The sequence below is a fragment of the Lycium barbarum genome, chromosome 3 (assembly GCF_019175385.1).
Source record: "Lycium barbarum isolate Lr01 chromosome 3, ASM1917538v2, whole genome shotgun sequence".
Taxonomy (NCBI): Eukaryota; Viridiplantae; Streptophyta; class Magnoliopsida; order Solanales; family Solanaceae; genus Lycium; species Lycium barbarum.
The window spans coordinates 18,497,094-18,506,114 of NC_083339.1; positions in this window are offsets into that span (position 1 = coordinate 18,497,094).

Consider the following 9,021-nt stretch of genomic DNA (forward strand, 5'->3'; position numbering starts at 1 on the left):
TGGGAACCGAGCGAAACAACTTATAACTTGCATCCTTCTTGCCTCGAATGGTAAAAATATGGCTAAGGGCTAAATATGAACAAAATATCATGCATAAATATATGTACAATGGACCCATGACGCCAACATAACAACCGGCATAATATAACTAAGCTGTACACAGGAACTGTCTACAAAGCCTCTATGAACATGACTGAAATATACAAGTCGGGACAGGGCCCTCGGCATACCCTTAACGCAATTCATATATATATATAGACTTAGGCTAGGCAATGCTCCAGGAAGAAGTGAAGCCACCAAACGTAACTAGTATCTGAAGGCAACCTATGGTGGAAGATCCTCATCTCGTCTATCTACATCTGCGGGCATGAACGCAACGTCTACAAGAAGGGACGTCAGTACGAATAATGTACTGAGTATGTAAGGAATGAATAGTAGCATGCTATAAGACTGAAGATAACATAAGATAAAGTGAGCAATTATACCTCGTACACTTCCTGAGATTTCTGTCATGTCAATTAACTTGTCTATAGGAAAAACATTTCATACACATCCATACACAATATACACACATTTGCATTCACATACATTTACTATACATACTTCTATCATATCGGTACCCGACCCTGTCGGGACTCCGTGTCATCCGTACCCGGCCCTTTCGGGACTCAGTGTCATCCGTACCTGGACTTTTTGAGACTCGGTGTCATCCGTACCCGGCCTTTTCAGGACTCAGTGTCATCCGTACTCAGCCCTGTCGGGACTCGGTGTTATTTGTACCCGACCCTTTTGGGACTCAGTGTTATCCGCATCCGGCACTGTCGGGACTCGGTGTTATCCGTACCAGGCCTTATCGGGACTTGGTGTTATCCGTACCCTTCCCTTTCGAGACTCGGTGTTATCCCAACTGATCAGTGGGAGTGCAATGCATACATACATACATCCATTTATAAACATAAAAAAAAATACATAAATGAAATCAACATCATAACTAGCATCATCATTATCACTATATCATTCCTTGAAGGATCAACCATCGTAAGATGAAATCGATAATGTCATGAGAGTATCGAGAATCATGAACCTAGATAGCATTAGAAATAGAATCGTTATCCCTACATCTCACCTCGAAAGAACCAGCATTACGAGGTGAGATTAATCTCAAAGAATAGTATCAAGATCATGAATAAGCTCAATAATATCATAAGGATCATGAGATTCATAGACTTCTAGCATTTGGGGAAGCAAGGATGTTATGGATATGGCACAAACGTTTATAACAAAAGAATCATGCCTTTAGAAAGAAAGGGTTTAGCCTTAACATACCTTAACCTTCCTGCGTCCTTAATATTTCTTGAGCAATCCATCAAACCATTCAATTCCAATCTACATAACATAAGGAGGCTTCTAATCAAGGCTAAGTTTAACTCACATATTAAACTAGTAGCTTGTCTATGAGAATTTGGACAACATCTCCCTTGTAACATTCACTTCCACTCAACTCAACTCAATCCAATACAACAACGTCACATCAATCCTAGTGCATATTCACGTTGTCACTAAGTTAAATCAAAAGGCATCTGAGAGATTCGTCCAAAACAGCCCGCATGCATAACATCTTATTCTATATATATATATATTCTATTTCAAGTTTACTTCCAAGTTATTCCATTAAATTTCCAGCCATAAATTACCCCAAGAACGCAAACCCAAAACAGTCCACAATATACACAACATCATCAACAGCCACAAGGACAGTATACAATATTATAAACAAGTGAAAATCTCTTCAAATTCCATCCAAAATCAGTCCATAAGATAACCATACCAACAACACACTTTATGTCTTGCAAAACATATTTTCTTCACCTTAAAACCAACAATTCTTTTACACATAACTTAATAACAAAGTTAAGATCATATTTTTACCTTGAACACCCAAGACTTCCAGGAAAAATCCTCAGGTTTCAACTCAAATGAGCAGCCATGCAACAATCATCACACTTACTATGTTACCCTGTACTAGCCTTTTGATTTTAGGAAGGTTTGTTGTCCAACTTTGATGGAAATAAATTAGGGTCACTTAGAGAATATTTGGAAGAGTCTAGATAGAGTTTTGGGATGAGAGAGGGGTAGGAATAGTGAAAAAAAATGCAGATTTCCCCTTTTAATTTTCTAGTCATCACTATTTACCCGAGTACTGTTCACCCGAGTTACTGTTCATTCGCGTTACTGCTCATCCGCGGGAATTATGTCGGGACCTCAAACTTTTATACACCAATCTCTTTATTTGCATACTTGGATATAACCAAAATTCCATACAGTCTGTATAACTTGTTCAACATCCCAAACTACAAAACTTATTTTTTTTCTCCGATTTGTTTTAACATCCAACCTTCACGACACTCGCTTATCACTTGTTAAACATGACATAAATACTTATAAGTTCAAACATAATCCTGTCCTTTGAGCTTATATGACTAACTTACGATGCAACTTAATGTAAGAAAATACGGGATGTAACAATATACCTACACATTATACAATATTTGTATAATTGTGTATAAATGTGTATACGTTCGTACTTCGTGTATAATATTTTATAATTATATTTTGTAATGTATATACCTACGCATTATACACCTTCAAAACTTATATACATAATGTACCTGTCTTTCGTATATAAGTGTATAACACTGTATAAAAGTGTTTTCTGGGCTAAAGCTTTGCAAGGTAAATTTTGGGCTATTTTTTGCAATGTAAGTGAGCAAATTGTATATTTCTAAAATTTTCCATAAAATATGATATTTCATTTTTAATTATAAAATGCTAAGCTTAATATAATCACACTTTGTTTAATGAAGAATTTTTTTTTAATGATGAAAATATATGTATTCATATGATACTTTGTCATAAATAGTGTCAGAATCTCTACATGTATTATTGATAATCATAGATATTCTATTTTTGTAAAGATGATTAATTATTATATTATCGAAAAAAAGAAGATGGATGTTATATGATGGTAATTACAAAGAGCGTATTGTTATAAAGTTGGCTGGTACTGTTATAGGAAAAATATTGTTATAGAAAAGTAAAATATAGCATAAGAAATCGATTCCGAAATTTTTTGACTGTTATAGAGAGATGTTGTTATGTACGGATGTTGTTATAGAGATGTCTGTCTGTATCACATAAAAATTGATGCAAAAAAGAGGTATATGGTTTTACTGGAATAGATGGTCACAAATCAGGCAAAAATAATCAAATAAATATTGGAGCAAGATTTCTTTATTTAGGGATGAAAATTTAGACTTTTAGGGATCATTAATTCTGTGGCTGTTAACCATTATTTCTGTGTAGTGGCTGGTTGGCAGCGATCTCTAAGGTTGTAGAGTTTTTCCTTGATGGTTACTTCACCGTAGAAAAAAAGGGCAGTTTCATGCAAAAAAAAATATCCCGCATTAGCAGAGTTCGGGAAAATACCTTACCTAATATTTGAGATATTTAAGCATACTCTTAACCAATTATTTGAAACTCGTCTAGTACCCATCTGCTTATCAAAGAAAAAGATTACATGCAAAAAAGAAATACAATGTAGCAGTGCCAATTAAAATATAAAACACAAAGGTAGCATACCTGCTAACAAAATATAAAGGTACTTCATGGTCCCATTCCTGAGGAACGAAAAAGTTTTCTCCGCAAACTTAGAGTCATTTTGATGCCCTTCATCCCACGGCTTATTCAACTTCTCAAAATTCATAACGTGTTTTTCATAAAATAAAATATTCCTTTCCTTATTATATCCTTTCAGTTATGTTCTCATTTTTTTTTTAATGGACATGTTTAATTGTGAGGTATTAATATTTACAGTTGTGATGGGTTAGTTACGAACTTTAGGCCTTATTCAGTTAAGTAAATGGTGGATATTGTCCATGGTAAGATAGACAAAGAATAAGAAGAAAAATGAGAAAATAAATAAATATGATCCTTGGTCAAAAAGAGATGTGAATGATAATACACAATCTACAAGAACACATAGTTCTCTCAGGATTCTCCAATATTTATTTCACTAGTCGATAGTGTAATCACATATTAAGAATATGAACTACACCATAAATATTCACAGTCTATGACGTATCTGAGTTACAGAGAAGAAGATTGCTCCTTGAACAAAGTAGAAATCTTTTGTTGACACCTAATTTTTGACCTCCCATAATTTATTTTAATTGCTCAAAATACTTGAATATTATATGGGGTAATAGATGTTTATATTTAAAAAAATCAGGATGATTTTATAAGCTATGCAGATAATATTTTACCTTTATTGTTTAATAAAATAATTTCTATGATAAACCATTTGGAAATTATTCTACAGCAATTAGTGATGCATTTTAATAATTTCAACCAGAAAATAGTTGTTTGTTCAAATTATCAGAAATTAATCAGCAAATATTTAACCCATTTTAATTCAAGAAAATTGATCAATTGAAATGAATAATCATTTTTACCCCCAAATTTTAATTTCTGCATGTTAGATCGTGTCCTATCAACGCTAGAAATCCTAGTGTCGTAAGTCTTCATAGTGATAAGGGTTAATCTAGATAGGCTTGAAAATCAATTTCACTGCAACTAGAATTCCTCAATGTATGTATAACTTTGTGTATATAACACTCATTGTATCACACAATTGCAAAGTGAAGGAAAATCAATATAACCTGGCAGCAAGCAGTTTATTTCTAACATGGTATCAGACCATTCAACGGACAAATCGTCCACTTCCGGTCCTCCGCCAGCGACCACCGTGACTCCTCCCCTTTCTTCTTCTACATCTCTTAACCATGCCCATCACTTCATCTCCCTTAAGTTAACATCTACCAACCACCTGGAAAACGCAGCTTATACCATTTCTTAGAGGCCAAAACCTACACGGCTATATTGAGGGAAACAAAAAATGCCCTCCGTCTCACTTTTCATCAACCGATGACAATGTTTCTGTCCCTAACCCGGCCTACTCAACCTGGAGTCAACAAGATCAACTAATCTTGAGCCTTCTTATCTCCTCTCTTTCCGAAGAAACTCTTCCCATAGTTATAGGCTTAGAAACGTCTACGGCGGTTTGGGATGCTCTCGAATCAGCCCTTTCTCCCCCCTCTAATACAAGAATCCTTAACCTTCATATGCAGCTTCAAAATCTGAAAAAAGACGATCTCACCGTCACCCAATACCTTCACAAAGCCAAACTCTATGATGAGTTAGCCGCCGTAGGTCGTCCTCTTTGTCTGCCTGACCAAAACATCTATATTTTTAAGGCTCCTCGTAGTGAATTCAAGGACATAGTTACCACACTTTCTTCCTGCCAGGAACGCGTCACCTTTAGCAAACTTCACAGTCTATTGTTGAATAATGAGTTCATAAATAGTTCCTCCTCCCCATCCTTGACCCTCCCTGCCGTGTCCAACCAAGATTCGCACCACACCCTTTCGGCCAATTTTAGTCAGTGTAGTAACCAAACAACTCCAACTCTTATTCCGGTAGGGGTCGTGGTCATAATGGATGAGGGCGAGGGAGCAACCGCGGTGGCCCTCGTTATGGCTCTCCTAAAAATAATTCCAATATTAGAAATCAGTGGCTTAGTCAGGATACCCGTTCTCGATGTCAAATTTGTAATGGCTTCAATCATCTTGCTCCGAACTACTTTCAAAGGTACAATCACACTATAAATCATGTTGCATATTTCGCACATCAGTCACAACCATCTCAGAACCAGTCATAGTTTTCGGACACTGGAGCTATTCATCATATCACCCCTGATCTTGCTAGCCTTCATCACGTGCAAGACTATAAGGGCATGGATCAAGTTCATGTAGGTAATGGTCATAGTCTTCCGATACAACATATTGGTAATTCCCTCTTACACTATACTTCCCGTAGTTTCACTCTTAAGGATATTCTTCATGTTCCCTCTATTACTAAGTACCTTCTTTCAGTTCAAAAATTTGCTCGAGATAATAATGTGTTTTGGGAATTTCATCCCTTTCATTTTCTTGTAAAGGATCGAGCATCCAGGACAACGCTTCTTTCAGGTTCGAGTAGCAACGGTCTCTACTCTCTTCCTTTTCCGTCGTCATCCAGCAAAGTTTCATCAACTCAGCCCTTAGCTTATCTCTCAGCCAAGACTTCTTCATCTAATCGGCATCTCCGGCTAGGTCATCCTAATAATCATGTTCTCTATCAAGTTCTCCGAGCACATGAACTACCATGTTCTAGTTTTAATTTTAATCATCTTTGTAGTGCTTGCCAACTCGGCAAGTCACAAAAATTACATCTTCCAGCTTAAAGTAATAAAAGTACTTCTTTATTGCAATTACTTTTCGTTGATGTTTGGGGTCCTGCTCCTCACCTTTCGTCTGAGGGTCATCGCTTTTTTTTTTTGTATTTGTTGACGATTATTCAAAATATACTTGGGGATTTCCCATGAAACAAAAATCTGAGGTTGTTAATATTTTTCAAGAATTCAAAGTCTTAATGGAAAATCAGTTCAATGCTCAAATTAAATTGATTCAATCTGATTGGGGCGGTGAATTCCGCCCTCTATCCCCCATTTTAGCAAAGTATAGTATCTCTCATCGAATTTCATGTCCTCATGCTCATGAGCGACAATGCAAAGTCGAACGAAAACATCGTCACATTTTTTAAATCGGTCTTAGTCTCATGGCTCATAGTTCCACTCCGCCTCGCTATTGGCACTTTGCATTTGAAACTGCCGTCTATCTAATAAATCATCTACATTCTCCTGTAAATAACGAATCTTCCTCATTTGAACATGCCTTTCACAAAGCCCCGGACTATTCTATCCTTCATGTCTTCGAGCGTCTCTGCTTTCTGTACATTCTTCCCTACAACAAACACAAACTTGACTATAAAAGTGTCCCTTGTGTCTTTCTTGGCTATAGCTCTAAAATCTCGAGCACAGATATTTAGTTAGGGTATCTGGATGTATCTAGATTGCTCGTCACATTCGTTTTGATGAAGCAGCCTTTCGCTTTGCTAACTCGTCCATTTTGGGCCCTGACCCGTCGGCACTGTCTAGCCCATCACCATGGGTGTCCTCACCAGTCGCTTTGCTTCCCTCGCCGTCACTCCCGGCTCCGACACTTTCTCCCTCACTATCACCTTCTATCTAGACCTCATCTCTCTTTCAAACAGCCCCACTTCCAGCCCTCCATCACCCCAAGGTCTTCCCTTAGCGGTCGATTTCAAACCACACTCTGTAGTTCCCAAGCCATCCCCAACTACTCTCACTTTGCTGCCTCCACCTCTAGTTTCTCATCTAACAGCCCCTCCGCAACGCACTCAACATATGCGACTCTTTCATATGCCTCCAACCTCTCATCTATCCACGGTCACTAGCTCCAATGACTTTTTTTCTCTGACTATCGAACCCACTTGTTTCTCTGAAGCCAACAAGCACAAAGCCTGGCGAGACGCCATGGCAAGTGAAATGAATGCTCTACTTAGCAATGGTACTTGGATCTTAGTCCCTTATAAATCTTCCATGAATGTCTTGGGTAGCAAGTGGGTATTTCGGATCAAAAGAAATTCCTCTAGTCATATTGAGCGCTACAAGGCTCGGTTGGTGACAAAACTTTTTCATTAACTTGAAGGACATAATTATTTCAAAACTTTCAGGCCTGTGGTTAAACTGTCCACCATTAGAGTGGTACTTTCCATTGTGGCCTCAAAAGATTGGCAACTCCGGCAACTCAATGTGCAAAATGCTTTTCTACATGGACATCTTCAGGAGGAGGTTTTCATGGCTCAACCTCCTAGTTTCGTCCACTCATCTTATCCCAACCATGTTTGCTTGCTGTGGAAGTCCCTCTATGGCCTTAAGTAGGCTCCTAGAGCCTGTTATATGCACCTTCATCAGTTTTTTGTGGCTATCGGGTTCTCGCCCTCGAAGACATATACCTCTATGTTTGTGTTTCAGGCTTATGGTATGGTTGCTTACCTACTCGTCTATGTTGACGACATTATTCTCACCGGGAGTCATCCAAAATTTCTTGAATTTGTTATCTCCGAACTTGGTGTTGAGTTCTCCATCCGTGACTTCGGTCCTCTAGGTTTCTTCCTCGAAGTTGAGGTAAAATACTCCCTCACAGGTATTTCTCTCTCACAACAAACTTACATAGAAAACCTGTTGTCCAAGAATGGTATGAACAAATGCAAACTAGTCCGCACTCCGATGGCACCGACCTCTAAGCTTTATGTTGGTGACAGCCCATTATTTGATGATCCCTCTTTGTATCAGACTATTGTTGGGGATTGCAGTATGTCACTCTTACTAGGCTGGACCTTGCATTCACAGTCAACAAAGTTTGTCAATTTATGCACTCTCCTAGTATAAATCATTGGGCCACCGTAAAGCGCATACTTCGCTATCTCAAGCACACGGTTAGCCATTGCTTCCTTCTTTCATGGATATGCCATTTTTCTTGGAAATGCATTAGTCTCATGGTCCTCTAAGAAGCAATGAGCAGTTGCGCGATCCTCAACTGAACCGGAATATAAGGCTCTCGCAGATGCTGCCGCTGAACTAACGTGGCTGCAGTCCCTGCTTTTCGAGCTTGGCCTTTACATCCATGCACCTCCAGTTCTTTGGTGCGACAATATTGGCGCTGCCCACTTGTCCATTAATCTGGTTTTCCATGCTCGCACAAAGCATGTGGAAATTGATTTTCATTTTGTGCGTGATAAAGTAGCTCGTAAAGACCTCTCGGTGCAATTCTTATCTACCAAAGACCAGCTTGCGGATGTGTTCACCAAGCCACTCGCCTCAGCCAGATTTGAATTTCTCTGCTCCAAATTGAATGTCGCTTCGGCACCTTCAGCTTGCGGCTCGGAGAGGGGGGGGGGGGGGGGGGCGGTGTTAGATCGTGTCTTATCGACGCTAGAAATCCTAGATAATTAATTAGTGCATAATCAATTTATATGGACAATTCCCAATTAATTATATTT